This window comes from Protopterus annectens, chromosome 1.part1 (genome assembly GCF_019279795.1).
Source record: "Protopterus annectens isolate FY-2018-M chromosome 1.part1, PAN1.0, whole genome shotgun sequence".
In the NCBI taxonomy this organism is placed as follows: Eukaryota; Metazoa; Chordata; order Ceratodontiformes; family Protopteridae; genus Protopterus; species Protopterus annectens.
Genome location: NC_056726.1, coordinates 783776265 through 783794533, shown reverse-complemented (window position 1 = coordinate 783794533; position 18269 = coordinate 783776265).

The window sequence follows — 18269 nt, the reverse complement described above, 5'->3', positions numbered from 1 at the left end:
CGGAAGAGGAGTAGCCAGGCTATCAACTGGAGGGTCCGAATAGAGGGATGGAGCTGCCCTGATATGTGTGTCAGTAAGTCTGGTTGTGGGTCCAGAATCCAAGGAGCATCCATGAGATAGGGATGGAGAAAGGGGAACCAAATTTGATGAGGCCAGTGTGGGGCAATCAGAATCATTTTGCTTCCCAAGGATTGCGCTTTCTGAATAACCTTGGACAGCAAGGGGACTGGAGGGAAGGCATACAGTAGACCAGAGGGCCAATTATGGACTAGAGCGTCCCTGGGCAACACCCCTGAGGGGGGATCAACGTGAAGTAACTGCTGCATTTGGCATGGAGGGGGCTGGCAAAAAGGTCGCAGCAAGGCTGACCCCACCTGCGGAAGATCTGTTCCGCAACTTGACAGTTCAGGGACCACTCGTAAGGCATCAGAATCGCTCTGCTTAGCCTGTCTGGGATCACATTGGACTTCCCCGGAATGTACGTTGCCACCAGAAAACGTTGGGAAGACACTGCCCACTGCCACACTTGCATGGCCTCTCTGCAAAGGGGGATAAGACTTGGTTCCTCCCTGCTTGTTCAGATACCACACAACTGACATATTGTCTGAGTGGATTGCAATAGTCCCGAGAGGAAGAAAACTCTGAAGTGCTTGCAACGCTAGGAGCACAGCTCTCATCTCCAGGACATTGATATGCAGATGCATCTCGTGCTCTTGCCATGTGCCTTGGACTGTCCTGCCTAGATAATGCCCCCCACCCCATCTGGGAGATATCAGTGGTCACCGTGGTAACCAGGGGCGCAGGAACGAAGGGCTTTCCCACATTCAGGTTGTCGGTGCGAAGCCACCAACTGAGATCCTGTTTGCACCTGTCTGTGAGTAGAATAGGGTGAGAAAGTGGAAGACGTTGAAGAGACCACTGGGCAAAGAGTAGCCACTGAAGGAGCCTCATATATAACCTTGCCAGAGGGACTAACAATCGTAGCATCCATTGTCCCCAACAGTTGGAGGACCCATCTTGCCTTCACTCTTCTCAGAGGGAGCAAGGCATGAACTTGTTGTTGTAGGACTTTGATTCTTTCCTGTGGTAGAAATGCCCTCATGAAGATGGTGTCTAGTTCGGCGCCTATAAAAGTGACACACTGTGAGGGCAACAAGGCAGATTTTTCCCAGTTCAATGTGATGCCCAACTGTTGACATAGGCTGATAGTAGCATCCCTGGTTTGAAGTAGTAGATGCCTGGTGGTGGCAGTAAGGTGCCAGTCGTCCAGATACGGAAAAACATGGAACCCCTGACGTCTCAAGTGAGCAGTCACCACTGCCATGCATTTGGTAAACACCCTGGGGGCTGTGGTGAGATCAAAGAGCAGGGCTCGAAACTGAAAATGACTGGCTTCCAGCCTGAAGCGTAGGTGACTTCTGGATGCCCTGTCCATCATTATGTGGTAGTAAGCATCCTTGAGGTCGATGGAGCACATCCACACTTCTTTTCCCAACAAAGGGAGAATAGACTGCAATGTGACCAATCAAAACTTGGACTTTTGAAGATGGGTGTTCAACTGACTGAGATCCAATATGGGTCTCAAGTCCCCTGTCCTTTTCAGCACCAAAAAGAATCTGGAGTAAGTCCCTAATCCGATCTGGTCTGAGGGGACATGTTGGATGGCTCCTTTTTCTAGTAGCTTTGAAACTTCTGAAGCTGCGTAATCCCTTTGACTGGGTGGAACATCCGGGATTTTCTTGATTGGAGGGGGATTTGATGAGAAGGGGATGATATATCCTCCAGAAATTATTCGTAGAACCCATTGGTCCTGAGTGATGTCTTGCCAGGCCTCCGGGTATAATGAGATTCGACCCCCGACTGGCTCCGGAAACGCACAGTCGGGCCTCCCATCAGGAGCAGCGGTAGGGACAACCACGAAAGGAATTGCGGTCTTCCGAGTTGCGGGAGCCTCCTGTGCCCCTAGGGTGGCATCTCCCTGAATAACCACCCCCTCCCCTGCCTCTGGAGGGGGGCTATTCTTGTGCACTGGGAAAAAACCTCTGATTTCTTGAACCACATTTTGCCACCCCTCTGGGCCTTGGGATAAGGCCTAGAGGGAAGGGAAAAATGGACTCCTATGGCAGACAGAGTCTTTCCCTCCTGCTCGCACCTGGTGAGAGTATCTGTCACCTTGGTTCCAAACAAAGGGGAACCATCAAAAGGGGCGTCGGTGAATGAAGACTTGAAGGCCTCCGCGAAATGACAAAGGCGTATCCTGGCCTGCCTCCTAAGAGCAACTCCTGAACTTGCTGCCCTACTCGCTCCTTTGGCTGCATAGGAGAATATCCTCATGGAGGAGTTTCAAATGGAATTGAGGGTAGACATCTAAGCGTTGATCGTCTGGTCCACCGCCACAGAAACGTTACCCGTGAGAGTATCTCCAAGCTCCTTGAGGAGATCTCTCTGGAGCTGTGTAAAGTGTGATAAATAATTCAGTGACCGTAAAGTAAAGGTCGCTGAAGAAAAGGTATGCTTCCCATACCGGTCCATGGTCCTAGACTCCTTGTTAAGGGAATGGACGGTGGAAGAAGTCTCGGCTAATTCCTTCTGAGTGGCAGCTGCCACCACCATGGCATCCACAGAGACTCCCTTGGACAGAAATTCCTTATCAGGGGGAGCAGACAAAAACTTATTGGGTCTCCTGGGGACTGGTTCCACAGAGTCAGGGGTTTCCCACACCCTTTAACAAACCAAATCCAGAAACTCGAAGGGTGGAGATATCCAGGAGGCGGAGGGCTGAGCACCAAAGGACTTCAGGAAGACTGACTCATCCTCGGCGGGGGCTTTGGATGGCCAGTCACCTCTTTGTTTCAAAATCTCTAGGATGTCAGAGAAAGAAACATCCTCAGAGGATGACTTAGGGGGACCCCTCCAATTCCTCGAGATTGGTGTCTGATGTGAGAGACTCATCTTGGGAATCTATGTGCTTCCTCTTGCACGTCTTCTTTCTGGGTGGTTCCTCAGGCAAAAACTCTGAGGGGCCCTCAGAAATGTGGGGAACACTCAATGGGATACCCTGAGGCCTTGGGGCTCCGTTGAGACAGACGGTGATCAGAGACCTGCACTGGTGTAGTATGGGACAGAATGACCGACCCGCATGATGCCGCTGATGACCTGGCCAACGCACTTAGCATGGCCTCGAAGGCTGGTCCCCAGAGTCTGAAGAATGACCAGCCTCCGAAGCCATGACAGGAGTCAAACTTCCCTGCACCGAAGCACCGAGAGGGAGACTAGGAGCCGTGAGGTGTCCCGAAGCCTCTCCATTGGGTCCGACTGAAGAATCCTGAGTCCTGAACCCCGTGGATGGCGCCAACGAGGTCAGAGCTGATGTCAGCACCGATAAGCCAGGAGGGGCTGTCGGAACCGACCTAGGGACATCAAACGGAGCCGAGCACTCCTGCTCTGAAAGCTGAGATGTGCTCAGAGGAGGAAGTATCGAAGCAGGGTGAGGGACCAGCTCTGGAGCCGAATGGGTCGGAGCCGAGAACAATTTTGCCAGAACCGGTGACTGAAGGAGTTTCTGCACCACTCTATCGACGTCCACATCGGATAAGGTTCTGGACAATTTGGAGGATACAGAAGAAAATCAAGACCTCCTCTCAGAAGGGGACCTACGAGGAGGGGATACTGGCCTAGTGCTACGCGATCAGCTCCGAACAGGTTCTAAGAAGATTGGAGCCGAAGCAGGTTCCATAACAACTGACACTTCCTGCGGCCCCGAGGACAATGGAGGCGAGGATGTCAAAGCAGACTTTGCTATTTTCTCGGGTGACTCCAAGGAAACTGATGGAGCCGGAGATCTCTTTTTTGATTTAGAGGATTTTGCCTTAGAGCTGGAAGCACTCTCCAGACCCTCCTCGAAGGAAGGTTTCAGAAGTCCCTTCAAAATCAATTTATTCTTCCTTTCCTGAAGGACTTGCGGACTAAAGGCATGACAGAAGCTGCACAACTCCTGGAGATGAATCGCTCCCAGACAATACACACAGACAGAGTGTCCATCGGTAATGGACATTTTATAACTGCACCTAGAGCATTTCTTGAAGCCCGAGGGCTTGTGCTCCTTAGTATCTTTGGACATAGTTAACCAACAACAATTAAGCACCAACAACAATTAACCACTGAATAAATGGACCAATGGTCAAACAGGCACAAGGCAGGAAAAGTCTACAACAAACAAAAAAGTACAGTTTTGTACCTACCATAAATGTAGATGTCCGATAGGTATGCATCTGCAGTCATAACATATGGGTTGTCCTGCCTCAAGCAGCCCTTCGGTTGGCCGGATTCCAAAGTCTGGGTCTGGCCTCTGCTGATGTCACACTGTCCCCGACGTCAGAGCGTCTGGGGCATAAAAGCATCAGCCGACGCCATTTTCCTCAGTTTTTCTTGCCCCAGATGCCAGGTGCCCTCTAGGAAGACTAAATTTGGATAAATGCTGAAAAGTTCCAAACATTTGCAAATTATATACATGTATAAACAAGCAAACACACCATAATAGATTCCCCCAGCTAGCTAAAAGAGGGGTAAGAACCCTAGGAATACCACAGAGGGGAAGGAGGGAGGGTAATCCTGACTGCAGATGCATACCTATCGGACATCTACATTTATGGCAGGTACAAAACTGTACTATGTCCTTCAAGGATGCATCTGCAGTCATAACATATGGGTAGAATACCATAGCCAATCTGGGGGAGGAGGTACTAAGAAAGGGTTGGTGTAGTTAAGATCCCCTGCAGGACTGCAGTAGCAAACCCTGCTCTGGATCTAGAGTATAAAGGTAGATTGTAATGCTTGGCAAATGTATGCATGGAGCTCCAAGTAGCAGCTTCTAAAATGTCCTTGGTAGCCACCCCTCGTAGGAAGGCTGTAGTGGTGGCCGTGGCCCTTGTGGAGTGAGGCCTGATGTTTTCAGGAACTGTCTTTCCATGAAAGGAGTAGCAAAAACGAATGCAATTTCCTATCCATTTTGAAATTGTCTGTTTGGAAATTGCTCTACCTTACACCCCAGTTGCATATGCTACCAAAAGTTGGTCAGTTTTTCTGCTAGTTTTTGTTCTGTCCAAGTAGTAGCGTAGTTGTCTGTGTATATCCAGGGTGTGCAAAAGTTTTTCCCCTCTATTCTGTGGGTTAGGGAAGAACGTAGGTAAATGAATAGCTTGGTTCAAGGATACCCTAGATACCACCTTTGGCATAAAAGTAGGATTGGTTCTTAGTGAAACCCTGTCCTGGTGGACAATAAGAAAATGCTGCACTGCCATTAATGCTTGTAACTCAGATACTCTTCTTGCTGAAGTGATTGCCAGAAGGAATGCAGTTTTCCAAGATAGAAACTGTAGATCCGCTGATGCTGCTGGTTCAAAAGGAGGAAGTGTCAGTTTCTCCAGCACAAAGTTGAGATCCCAGGCAGGTAGAGGGGGTCTTCTTGGAGGTTTAGTATTTTTGATCCCTCTCAGGAATTGTCTGAGGAGAGGGTGCGAGAAGATAGGTGGATCCACATTGTATTCTGCTGAAATTGTTGAAGCATGAATCTTAATGGAAGAATAGGACAGGCCATTGTGGAACAATTCTGCTAAGTATTCTAGGATATTTGTTATGTTTGCCACTGTGACATCTGAGCCTTTTGATGTGCTCCAAATGAGAAATCTCTTCCATTTAGCTGAGTATGTCTTCCTTGTGGAAGGCCTGCGAGCCTCCAGGATAATGTCCTTCACCCTCTGAGATAAAACAGTTTGATTGGGATTTAAGGAATTTTCCAGGCAGTTAGCTGCAATGTTTTCAAGTTGGGATGCAGGGTCTTGAAATTGTTCTGCGTCAGAAGAAGAGGCCATAGGGGGAGAGGCCATGATTTTGCCTGAGACATGCTTCTCAATAATGGATACCAGTGTTGTCTTGGCCAGTCCAGAGCTATTAGTATCACCTTTGGCTGTTCCTCCCTGATCTTCAGTAGAACCTTGTACATCAATGGCAGAGGGGGGAAGGAAGGCATATACTGTTAGGGCTTTCCAGCTGAAAGAGAGAGAGTCCACCCTCCAAGCTTGTGGGTGGTATGTCCTTGAGCAGAATGCCTTCAGCTGATGATTGAGTGGGGAGGCGAACAGATCTATCTCCGGCATTCCCCATGTCTTTGCTATGAGTTGGAAGATGTCTGGGTGCAGCATCCATTCGTGTGCATCCATGGTAGTTCTGCTTAAGCTGTCCGCCAGTACATTTTCTTTCCCTGGCACGAATTGGGACTGTAGTTGGATGTTGAGATTCAGGCATAGTTCCCACAGATTCATAGCCATCCAGCATAGAGGGTAAGAATGTGTGCCTCCCTGCTTGTTTATGTACCACATGACCGTGGTGTTGTCTGTCCTTATTAACAGATGTCCTTGTCGGAGGAAGGGTTTGAATGCCTCGATTGCATGCATGCCTCACTGCCAGCATTTCCTTTTGGTTTATGTGCATGCTTATCTGTCCTTGAGGCCATAGGCCTTGGATACATTTGCCCTCCATGTGTGCTCCCCATCCTCGGTCTGAGGCTTCAGTGGTGATGGTCTGCCTTGTTTTTGGTTTGTTGAAAGGCAACCCTCTGTTGGACTGGCAGGCCTGAGCCCACCACAGGAATTCCTTTTGAAGGCATGGAATGATTGCTATCATGGTTTCTAAACTGTGACTGTGTTGAGACCATACACTCCTTAGGTACCATTGTAATTTCCTCATATGCAGCCTGGCATGCGGTATTAGAATTATGCAAAATGCCATGTAACCCAGGGCCTGCAGGATTTTCCCTGCAGTAAGCTGAGTTTGTCTTGTCAGAATCATGAAGTAATCTGGAAGTTGTTTTTGTTTTTCCTCTGTGAGAAAAGCCATTTGGGTGGTTGTGTCCAGATCTGCACCCAAAAAGGTTATCCTTTGGGATGGTACTAGTCTTGACTTTTGGATGTTGACTGTGTATCCCAAGGTCTGTAGCAGGTGTATGGCATAGGCCAAGTCCTTTATCAAATTTTTCCTGTTGTCCACTTGTATTAGGCAGTCGTCCAGGTATGGGTAAATTTGAATTCCCTGTAGTCTGCAATGTGCAATTACTGATGCCAGGCATTTCGTGAATACTCTGGGCGCAGTAGATAAGCCAAAGGGCAATGCTGAGAATTGATAAAGCTCTGATCCTGCAAGAAATCTGAGGTGTCTTCTGCAACTTGGTCGAATAGGGATGTGCAGGTATGCCTCCTTGAGATCTAGAGTCACCAGCCAAGACTCCTTGCCCAACATGGGAAGAAGTTGCTGTAGGGTCAGCATTTTGAATTTTGGCACAATGAGATAAGTGTTCAGTGCGGACAGGTCGAGAATAGGCCTCCATTGATTTTCTTTTCTTGGTACAAGGAATAGTCTGGAGTAAAATCCTTGGCCTTGTTCTGAACATGGTACCTTTTCTATAGCTTTCATCTGAAGCAAATTGCTGATTTGTCTTAAAGCCTCTGCCCTCTGATTTGGTGGAAGGTTTGGCATTCCGCTTCTCTTTGGCAAAGTGTGGAAGTGGAACCTGTATCCTTTGTCTATTATTTGCAGTGTCCATGTATCCTTTGTAATATGATGCCAGTTTTTTGAGAATAAAGCCAGCTTTCCGCCCAAGGGTGCCTGCAGTTGATCCCTGGTAGGCGGAATCAAGAGTTAAGTCATTGAGCCTGTCCTGGTGTAGTGGTTGTTGTTGTTGCTGTTGCACTACTCCTCTGATTGGCAGGCTGCCACTGACGTCCTCTGTAGGATCCCTTTGATTGACCTCTGCCTCTAGGGCACCTGTTCCTGCCTCTCTGGGCTCTGTCCGAGTCTGGAAAGGACCAATTCTTAGTAGGCCAGTTTCTGCTGAATCTCGGTGGTTGAACTTGCAGGAAATCTTTAACTGTTTGCACAGATTTTGCCTTTTCTTCAACCTTTTTTAAGATCTCCTGAGCAGGGGAGCCAAATAAATTTTGTTTCTCCATTGGAGCATCCAGGAGTTTAGCTTTGACATGGTCTGGCAAAGATTGCTCCTTCAGCCAGGCATGCCTACGAATAACTGCCCCAGTCATAGGTGATCTAAATGAAGCCTCCAGTGCATCATAGCCACATTTTAAGAAATGATTACTAACCTGCTGTGAGTTGTGTACCAAATCCTGAAGGGATTTACGGTCTAGGGGTTCAGGAGAAGAATGTTTTTTATTCAGTTCATCTAACAAATACTCTTGGTACTGTATCATATGAAATTGACAGTTTAATGCCCTGGCAGAAAGAGTTGCAGAAGTATACACCTTCTTTCCCCATCTCTCTAAAGCTCTAGAGTCTCTTTCAGTGGGTAGAGGATTTTTGGCAGTAGCGGCCGCAACCCCTTTAGGGCCCTGAGAAATAGTTTCTGGGTCTGCAGAATGGGCTTTATACAGATGGAAATGAGAATCCGGGACCCTGTAGTATCTGTCAGGTTTGGCAGGGGCCGGAGGAAGGGTATCAGGGGCTGTACTGACATCATTGTACACATCATCAATTACATTCAGAATAGGAGGTATAGCTAAGGGCCTATGCTGAGGCAAATGCAAAAAGGTCCTTAATCTTTTTCTAGAATCAGAGAAATCCTGACCTTGCCATTGAAAATGCTCTCTCATGGAATGTAGAGTCTCACCAAAGGAAAACTCCTCAGGAGGGGAGGCCGAAGGGATAGATTCCTCAGCATCTGAATCCTCATAAGGCGAGTAAGCCCCTTCCTGGTGGTCTGACAACTCAGATCCATCTGTGGAATCATCTGAGGAATGTGGGTCAGAGGGGTCAGTCCTGGGCCTTTTGTCTGGAGTAGGTTGAGAGGCCCTGTCTGGGTGAGGTTGTAAACCCCTAATTAAGGAAATAAGGTCTTCAGCAAGGCTGAGGATCTGTGAACTAGAGGAAGGCCTCTGGGAGGTAGATTTGGCAGGCAAAGCTTTAGAAAGTTTGGCAGCTTTAGCCCTTGAAAAGGCCTTAATGGACATGGAAGCAGGGGGCCTAGCTGCCCCACGTGCAGGAGTAGAAATGTCCAAAGGTATGGTGTCGGACATTTCCTGAACACTGGTTTCGGCAGGAAGTTCTGAAGCCGACTCAGCCAGGGCCTCCCGGGCCTCGGTGGTCGGAAGTATGGTTTCGGAAGAAGGAATCTCCGAGGACTCGGTTTCGGCTGAAACCGTGGCACTCGTGGTAGGCCTAGCCATGGTTTCAGCTGAAACCGCGGGCTGCGAGTGTCGGTCCTTTTCCTTGCATTTTTTGACCATATGCGAAGTCGGAGTCTCCGACGGCATTTTATAAGCAAAAGCGGCTCCAAAAAATTCCTCTGCAAACTCCGACCGACGTCTAAGAGTTCGTCGGTTGAAGGAAGCACAGGCTAAACAGGCCGATACGTCGTGGTCTGGGCCTAAGCAAGGAAGGCAGTAGGAATGGAAATCCTTATGAGGTATTTGTTTCCCACAAGATAAACAATTATTAACTTTGTCTGACATTGGCTGAGGCAAGAAAGAGTCCCCAATGGGGTACTTAGCTTTTTTCGAAGTCTTCGGTAGCTGAATTCACTGGATCTGACCGACCGGCACTTGCGAACAGCTTCTGCTTCGGGCACCGCGCAGCAAGAAAGACTGAGGAAAATGGCGTCGGCTGATGCTTTTATACCCCAGATGCTCTGACGTCGGGGACAGTGCGACATCAGCCGAGGCCAGACCCAGACTTTGGAATCCGGCCGACCGAAGGGCTGCCTGAGGCAGGACAACCCATATGTTATGACTGCAGATGCATCCTTGAAGGACATCCACAAGATCTCTAAGTTAAACGATCCTTAGATACAAACACAAGGGGGAAGGACTAAAGCCTCTAATTTAAACGTTTTTTAGCCCCGGTAAACTTTTATGACGCAAGGAAAGCAAGGGGACAGACTAGGTCTTCTAACTGAAAATGGGCCTAGCCCACTGGAAACAGCTAGTGGGATACCACAGAAAAAAATGATCAAAAACACAACTTTTCCACAAGACAAGAACACACAATAGCTATTAAAATAGCTTTTTTTGCAACAAATTTCTCTGAGAAAGAAGAAAAAAGGTACTTAGCCACAGCCAAGAGCGAGACCACATCCAAGCTACTCAAGCGGCAAACAAGATCTGGGGATAGAGAGCAGTGCAGCATGGGAAACCATCTTAGCCCAGACAATAGAAAGACTTTGAGCTAAAAAAGTTTGGCCGAGTTGGAACCGACATTCGGTTCCGAACCCACGGGTAAGAATGTAGGCGAGATTGGACTACATAACATTACAAGGCACTCCAGCAGAGAATCGAATGGGAGAACCTCTTGCTGTGAGGCGACAAAGCTAACCGCTGCACCACCGCGGCTGTGTGTGTGTGTGTGTGTGTGTGTGTGTTTGTGTGCATATATATATATGTATACATACATATATATATATATATAAATATATATACACACACACACACACACACACAAACACATGTATGTAATATACATGCATGTAACCCTCCCCTCGCACACAATGTAATTTTCACTTGTAATGCAATGCTAATTCAGTGCTGACACATTCTGAGCATTAATATGCATTTCCCAAACTGAAGTTAAATTATCAGCCAACTTGTAACCAACTACACTGCAACATACAAGACTGTCACTGCAAAATGCCTGTAAAACTCAACATGTGGTATTCTATGTGTATCAAGCCACATCAGTCATTCTTTGATAGTTCTTATGAAAACATTCAAAAGCTATATTTAAACACACAACCACAAATGTACTTAAGACTGCTACTCTACCTTTAAGCACATGAATGCAGCTCAGTGCTGGTTTTCTCCTGGCCATATTGCCAAGGTCATTACAAACTGTTTTAGTGATGGTATCATTCCACCAACAGAACATTTCACTACTTCTGAAGATGCAATGCTTATTCAGACCATATATTATGGGAATGTGCTGTAATTTTACCTCAAAAAAAGTTAGTATACCCACTCCTAACTGAAACCAAGAATATTGCAACAAGCTAAAGTGGGACAGTAAAATTCAAGCAAAAACCAACATTTGATACCTATTTATAGCAGGTCATACATCAAATACCCTTACTTTGTTATAAGCAAAACATAAAGGGAATTATTAATAGATACTAAAGAACAGTATCCTTCTAAGACTGATATGCTTGCCTGCATAGAGGGTAGGAGTGTGTACCCCCTTGTTTGTTTATGTACCACATTACTGTGGTGTTGTCTGTCCTTATTATAAGCTGTCCTGGATGTAAGAGGTCCTTGAAGGCTGTCAGAGCATTCTGTACAGCTAGCATTTCTTTTTGATTGATGTGCAGATTCCTTTGATCTGCAGTCCATATGCCTTGAACACACCGTCCTGCCATGTGTGTCCCCCAGGCATAGTCCGATGCATCTGTTGTCATAGTTTGCCTGGCTGGGGGTAAGGTGAAAGGCTGACCCTTGTTGAGGTGACATGCCTGTGACCACCATAAAAACTCCTGTTGAAGGCAGGGAATGAGAGGTATAATTGTTTCCAAGCTGTGGCTGTGTTGAGTCCATACGCTTTTCAGGTACCATTGTAATTTCGTCATATGCAGTTTTGCAAATTGTATTAGTAGTATGCAAGATGCCATGAAGCCCAAGGCCTGTAGAATTTTTCTTGCAGGGAGTTGGGTCTTTGTTGCCATTATTTTGAAGTATTGAGTTAGTTGTAGTTGTTTGTCTGGCGTCAGATAAGCCATCTGGGCCGTTGTATTCAAGCTGGCACCCAGGAATGTCATATTTTGTGAGGGCACTAGTTTTGATTTCTTTTAGTTTACTGTGTACCCTAGGCAACTAATAGTAGGTACAAGAGTGTGATACATAGAAAACCGTCCTATTCAAACTCGTTTTTACATATTACGAGTAGCCATCCACTTCGCCAAAAGAAAGCTTTTGTGAAAGGACAATTGGTGAGAGCGGCTAGGATGGTCACTGATGATACAGACTTATTTGGAATGTTCACTTCTAAAGAGTATGTTTATAAGTCGAGGATATCCAGGGCCTTTAATAGATTCTATTTGCTTGGAGGTCAGTAATAAAAGAGAACTAGGTCATTTTAGGCCCTTGTTGGCAAATAGCTCATCCCCAACTCCTAACACTTTGATGGCAGTTAATGATCAGTCTCCCTATAAGGCAGAATTAGATTACAGAGTAAGTTTTCTTTATACCTATTCGCTGGACCATTATAATATGAAAGAAATTTTATATAAGAATTGGTCCATTATAATAGAGGACAAAGGGCTACTTAAACTGTTAGGTTTAAAAATAGAAGTTATGTCCTTACCATAACGTTCCATGTGGAGTGTTCATCTCGCCTTTGTTCTTACACCTGGGTTCGGAGCCGATCCTCGGCTCCGTGTCGGCCGCTTGGCAAAGCTCTGCATCGAGAAGAAGCTCGAGACCAACCTAACTCCCACAATCCCCCTCTGCCTTTACCTCAGATCTTGTTTGCAAGCAAACCACAAGTCAACAGATAGAATATAACACATTCAATCCAAGAAGGAAACACATTGCTGAAAAATATATCCACAACAACTGCAAAAGGCAGAAGTAGGAGAACCAAAGCAGACACCTAAACTGGACATTCTTCCTGAGGGTGGGAGGGTGGGAATGTAAGAACAAAGGCGAGATGAACACTCCACATGGAACGTTATGGTAAGGACATAACTTCTATATGTGAGAGTGTTCAATCTCGCCATTTGTTCTTACACCTGGGTAGCGTCCCTAGCTCCATGTTCCTGAGGAACTCACGGGAGAACGTTCCTGAGCACAGTGGAACCAAAAGTTGCCCTGTCCCTAGAAATCTTGTCTACTTTGTAATGAGTAATGAATGTATGTGGTTCAGACCAAGTGGCAGCCGCACAAATAGTGTCTAACGGTAGGCGGGCTGCATGAGCCAGGGATGTAGATACTGATCTTGTAGAGTGCCCTTTGGGCTTGCCAGGTAAAATTTGCTCTGAGGCAGTATAAACAAAAATAATACAATCGGAAAGCCATTTGGAAAGGGTTTGTTTCTTGCTGTCTGCAAAGGCTATAAAGAGTTGGTCTATTTTCCTGTGATCCTTTGTTCTATCCAAGTAAAATCTGAGATGTCTATGAACATCTAACTTGTGTAACATATATTCCAATTTATTGGAATGGTTTTTGAAAAAGGTGGGAAGCTCAATGGACTGATTAATATTATTAATGGAGCAAACTTTGGGAAGAAAGGATGGATTAGTGCGAAGAGATACTCTATCAGGGTGAAAGATCAAATAAGGGTGTTTAACAGAAAGAGCTTGAAGCTCCGATACCCGTCTGGCCGATGTGATAGCCACCAAAAAGAGAGTCTTCCATGACAAAAATTTCAAAGGACAGGAAGAGGCTGGTTCAAAAGGTGGTAGCATCAACTGTGATAAAAGAAGGTTCAAGTTCCAAGGTGATGTAGGACTTCTAACTGGTGGTCTAATATGGAAAGATCCTTTTAGAAAGGCCTTGCAAAGTCTGTGAGCCATAATAGGAGCCCCACTTTCTCCCACATGAAAATTTGAAATGGCAGCCAATTGCACTCTCAAAGTGGCAGGAGAAGCTCCTTGGTGGAACAGTTCGGTTAAAAACTCCAAGAACTTATTTAGAGGAGCTGTTAAGGGGTCCAATTGTTGTGTAGTTGCCCAGTGCACAAAGCGTTTCCATTTACTAGTGTAAATCTTTGTAGTGGAAGCTTTGTGAGAAGCTACCAGGATATTTTGAACTGCAGGGGAAAGAAATTCAGACCTGGCTATGAAGGGAAGCGGAGCAGCCAAGCTGCTAGTCTGAGGGAGAGTAGCGATGGGTGGGGAGCCCCTGATGAGTGGGTCAGCAGATCCGGCTCCGGGTCCAGGATCCAGGGTTCCCGAATTCGGTGTGCCATAAGGAAGGGGAACCAGATTTGACGAGGCCAGAATGGGGCAATGAGGATAATTGTCCTTTGCAGGTTGTTGGCTTTCTGTAGAAATTTTGCAATCAGGGGAACAGGAGGAAAAGCGTACAGGAGACCCGGGGGCCAAACGTGAACCAGAGCGTCCCTGGAGACTTCCCCTGGAGGGGGTAATAGGGCAAAATAGCTCCTGCATTTGGCGTTCATTGGAGACTCAAACAGATCGCAGGAAGGCTGGCCCCACTTGCGAAAAATTTCCTTCTCAACTGATTGTTTGAGGGACCACTCGTGAGGTAACAGGATGGCTCTGCTCAACCTGTCCGCTATGACGTTGGATAACCCCGGGATGTGCGTTGCTATAAGAAAGCGACCCGTGGACTCCGCCCATTGCCAGATTCTCATGGCCTCTCTGCATAGTTGATAGGACTTGGTTCCCCCTTGTTTGTTTATGTACCAGACTACGGACATGTTGTCTGTCTGAACTGCAATGGTCCCTAGAGGAAGAAGGGGAGAAAAGTGTTGCAACACTAGAAACACTGCCCTCAACTCTAGAACATTGATGTGCAGATTGTACTCCAAACTGGACCATTCGCCTTGGACTGTCTGTCCCTGAAAAATGCCCCCCCACCCTATCAGGGAAGCGTCCGTGGTCACCGTAGCTGTCGGCGTAGGTAGCACAAATGGTCTTCCGCTGGAAAGATTGCAAGTCTGAAGCCACCAAGCTAGGTGCGATTTGCATATGTTCGTGATGTGAATTTCGTGCGTTAGAGGTAACTGCTGGAATGACCATTGTGCAAATAGTAGCCATTGAAGAACTCTCATGTGCAGTCTTCCCAAGGGTATCGCAATGAGAGAAGCTGCCATGAGACCCAAAACCTTCAGAAAAAGTTTTGCTGGGGATTTTTTGGATAATAGGAGAAGAGATATATGGTTTTGTAGTGAGGCTATCCTTTCTGGAGGAAGCCTTAGGATTAAGCAACGCGTATCCAATTCTGCTCCTATGAATGAGATATGCTGTGATGGCTGTAGTAAAGATTTTTCGAAATTTACGGAAATTCCGAGATGAACACAGAGTTGTAGTGTGTAATCCCTGGCCTGAATCAGTCGACGCTCGGTGGTGGCAGAAAGGAGCCAGTCGTCCAGATATGGAAACACCCGGAATCCCAGGCGTCTCAAGTGAGACGCTACCACTGCCATACATTTGGTGAAAACCCTGGGGGCTGAGGTCAGACCAAAGGGCAGGGCTCGAAACTGAAAGTGACTGGCTCCCAGCCGGAAGCGCAAATGATCCCTGGACGCCCTGGCCATTTTGATGGGGTAGTATGCGTCCTTTAGATCTATTGAGCACATCCAGTCGTCCTTCTGCAAGAATGGAAGGATCGATTGAAGCGTGACCATCCGGAACTTTTCTTTCTTGATGAAAGTATTGAGTTTGCTTAGGTCCAGAATTGGCCTACAGTCCCCTGTCTTTTTTGGAACTAAAAAGAACCTTGAGTAAGTTCCGAATCCTCTTTGGTCTGCTGGGACTGGCTGGATAACTTTTTTCTAGCAGCTTTGAAATTTCTATAGCTGCAGGGCCTCACAGATGGGGCGGAACATCTGGGAGTCTCTTCTGCGGAATTGGGGGCAATAGGAAGGGAATTCTGTATCCTCTGGTAACAATGCTTTTTACCTAATTGTCTGATGTAAGACTTTGCCAGGCCTGAGGGTATAAAGCTAAGCGACCCCCGACTGCCTCCAGAGCAGGACAGTCAGGCCTCCTTTCAGGAGTGCTGGAAAGGTTTTCCGGGGAGTGTATCCCTGTCACCTTGGTTTTGCGGACCCCCTCTGCCACCAGGGTGACGTCTTCCACCTCTGCCCCCTCCTCTGCCTCTAGAGAGGGCATCACCCTGTGTGCCTGGGAAAGAGCCTTGGGGTTTTCAAAACCACATTTTTCCACAACGTTGCCCTTTGGGGTACGGTCTGGATGGGGTGGAAAAACGGACACCGACAGCAGACAGAGTCTTTCCCTCTTGCTCACACCGGGTAAGGGTCTCCTTTACTTTTGGGCCAAAGAGAGTGGCACCATCAAATGGGGCGTTAGTAAAGGAAGACTTGAAGGCTTCCGCAAAGGAACATAAGCGCATCCAGGATTGTCTACGAAGAGCAATCGCTGAAGCCGCTGCCCTACTCAACCCTTCGGCTGCGTATGAGATCAGCCTCATGGACGAGTTTGCAATAGATGTAAGGGTATTGAGATGTGCTGTAACTTTCTCCGAGACAGCAGCATCTGTAGTACCCTGGAGGGTATCTCCCAACTCTTTGATTAGATCCCTCTGTAACCATGTGAAATGGGTCAAATAGTTCAGGGATCGCATGGAAAAAGCCGCTGAACTAAAAATGCGCTTCCCATACCTGTCCATAGTCCTAGAATCTCTGTTAGGCGGATGGACAGATGAGGAAGATTCAGACATCTCCTTTTTCGTGGCCGCTGCCACCACCATAGCGTCCACTGGAACTCCCTTTGTTAGATAAGCCTTGTCTTGGGGGGCTGTAATATATTTATTAGGCTTTCTAGGGACTGGCTCCACCGTGTCAGGTGTCTCCCACGCCCTCCGAGCAATCAATTCCATCAATTCATCGAAGGGTGGAGTGACCCAGGAGGAGGAAGAGCGAGCACCGAATGCCTTCAGCAAGACTGACTCATCCTCAGAAGGGGGTAGGGATTGCCAATCACCTCTCTGTTTTAGGATCTCCAGGATGTCAGAAAAGGAGACATCCTCTGATGGTGATTTTGGGGACCCTTCTGACTCATCCAAGTCAGTGTCCGATGTCAAGGATTCCTGTGGGGAATCCAAGTGTCTCCTCTTACACAATCTTTTCCTCTGAACTTCTTCGGGGGGGGGCATCCGATGAAGCCTCCGAGGACGAGGGGGCACCCTCTAGGGGTGGCTGAGACACTGGTGCTCGACGCTTAAATGTAGCCGTGGGTGCAGAGGACAATAACGGACCTTTATGGGAAGGAGAAGCCATTTCTGCTGAAGTGGTTGTCTGAGTAGACAACACCTTCCTCATGAGATCGAAGGCCCCCGGGTCCCGAGTCGAGGTATCCCCAGGTTCCGAAGAAATCGGAGGAATCCCTGAGACAGGCACCGATGGCATCGACCCAGAGGACGGAGCCGAGTTGATCCGAGCCGAGGCCCCGAGAGGGAGAGTCGGAACCGAAACAACGGTCCGACTCTCAGTCCCGGATCCAAGGAGGATCTTCGGCTCCGAGACTCCGGTACTGGATCCGATGGAGTCGATGTGAACGGTGCCGACCGAAAAAAGGACGGTTCCGGCACAGAGGGCTCCACAATCAACAGATCAGCCTCTCCCGGCTCCGAAGACTGGATAGGCCTCGGGGTAGGAACAGGTGGAGATAAGGGAAGGCCTTCGAGTCTCGACACCAACTGAGAGGAGACAGAGATGAGTTTGGACAAGGCCGTATTCTCCATCAATTTCTGCACCACACGGTCTACATCGGTGTCGGAGAGGGGCCTGGAAGAACGCGTCAAAGGAATCGAAGACGGAGCCGACCTCAAAAGTACAGGAGGAGGAAGGTCCGTCACCGGTTCCAAGACTCGAGGCTCGGTAACTGACAAAAGTTCACCACTCGGCCCCGAAGCCTGTGGAACCGGTGATCGAACTTTAAATGAAGAGCTCGGAGCCGATGACATGGGCTCCGACGTCTTCGATTCCTTCAAGGATTTAGATGCCTGGTCTGATGCATCCAGAGCCTCTTGGAATGCAGGCTTCAAAAGGCCCCTATCCATAAGTTTCCTGCGCCTATCTGTCATGACCCTTCCACTGAAAGAATGGCAGATGGAACAGTCTTCCTGAAGATGGAGAGGGCCAAGACAGTAGACGCAGGAACTATGATTATCTGTGACAGACATTTTCTGTCCATATTGGCACTGTTTGAAGCCTGCTTTAGCTTTTTCAGACATGTTACAAAAGTCAAATCCAGGTACAAGTGAAATAGCCAGTACAAATTGTCAAATCCAGTAAAAAATGTCAAATCCTGTAAGGTAAGTCAAATCCTATAGTCAATCCTGTAGATAAAGTTAAAGGGTGGGGTAGGCCCCGAGGGAATTAACTCTAAGAAAGTATATAAATATTATATACGAAACCGAGAAACCCTCGATACACTACTCAACACACACACAGTCAACTTTAAAGAGAAAAGGAGAAGTTTTTTATCCAAAAATATAAGAAATAAATAATCTTAGCTTTGAGGTGGTCCGAGCTCATCAAAAATGATGCGAACGTTGCAGCGGCAAACTAGATCT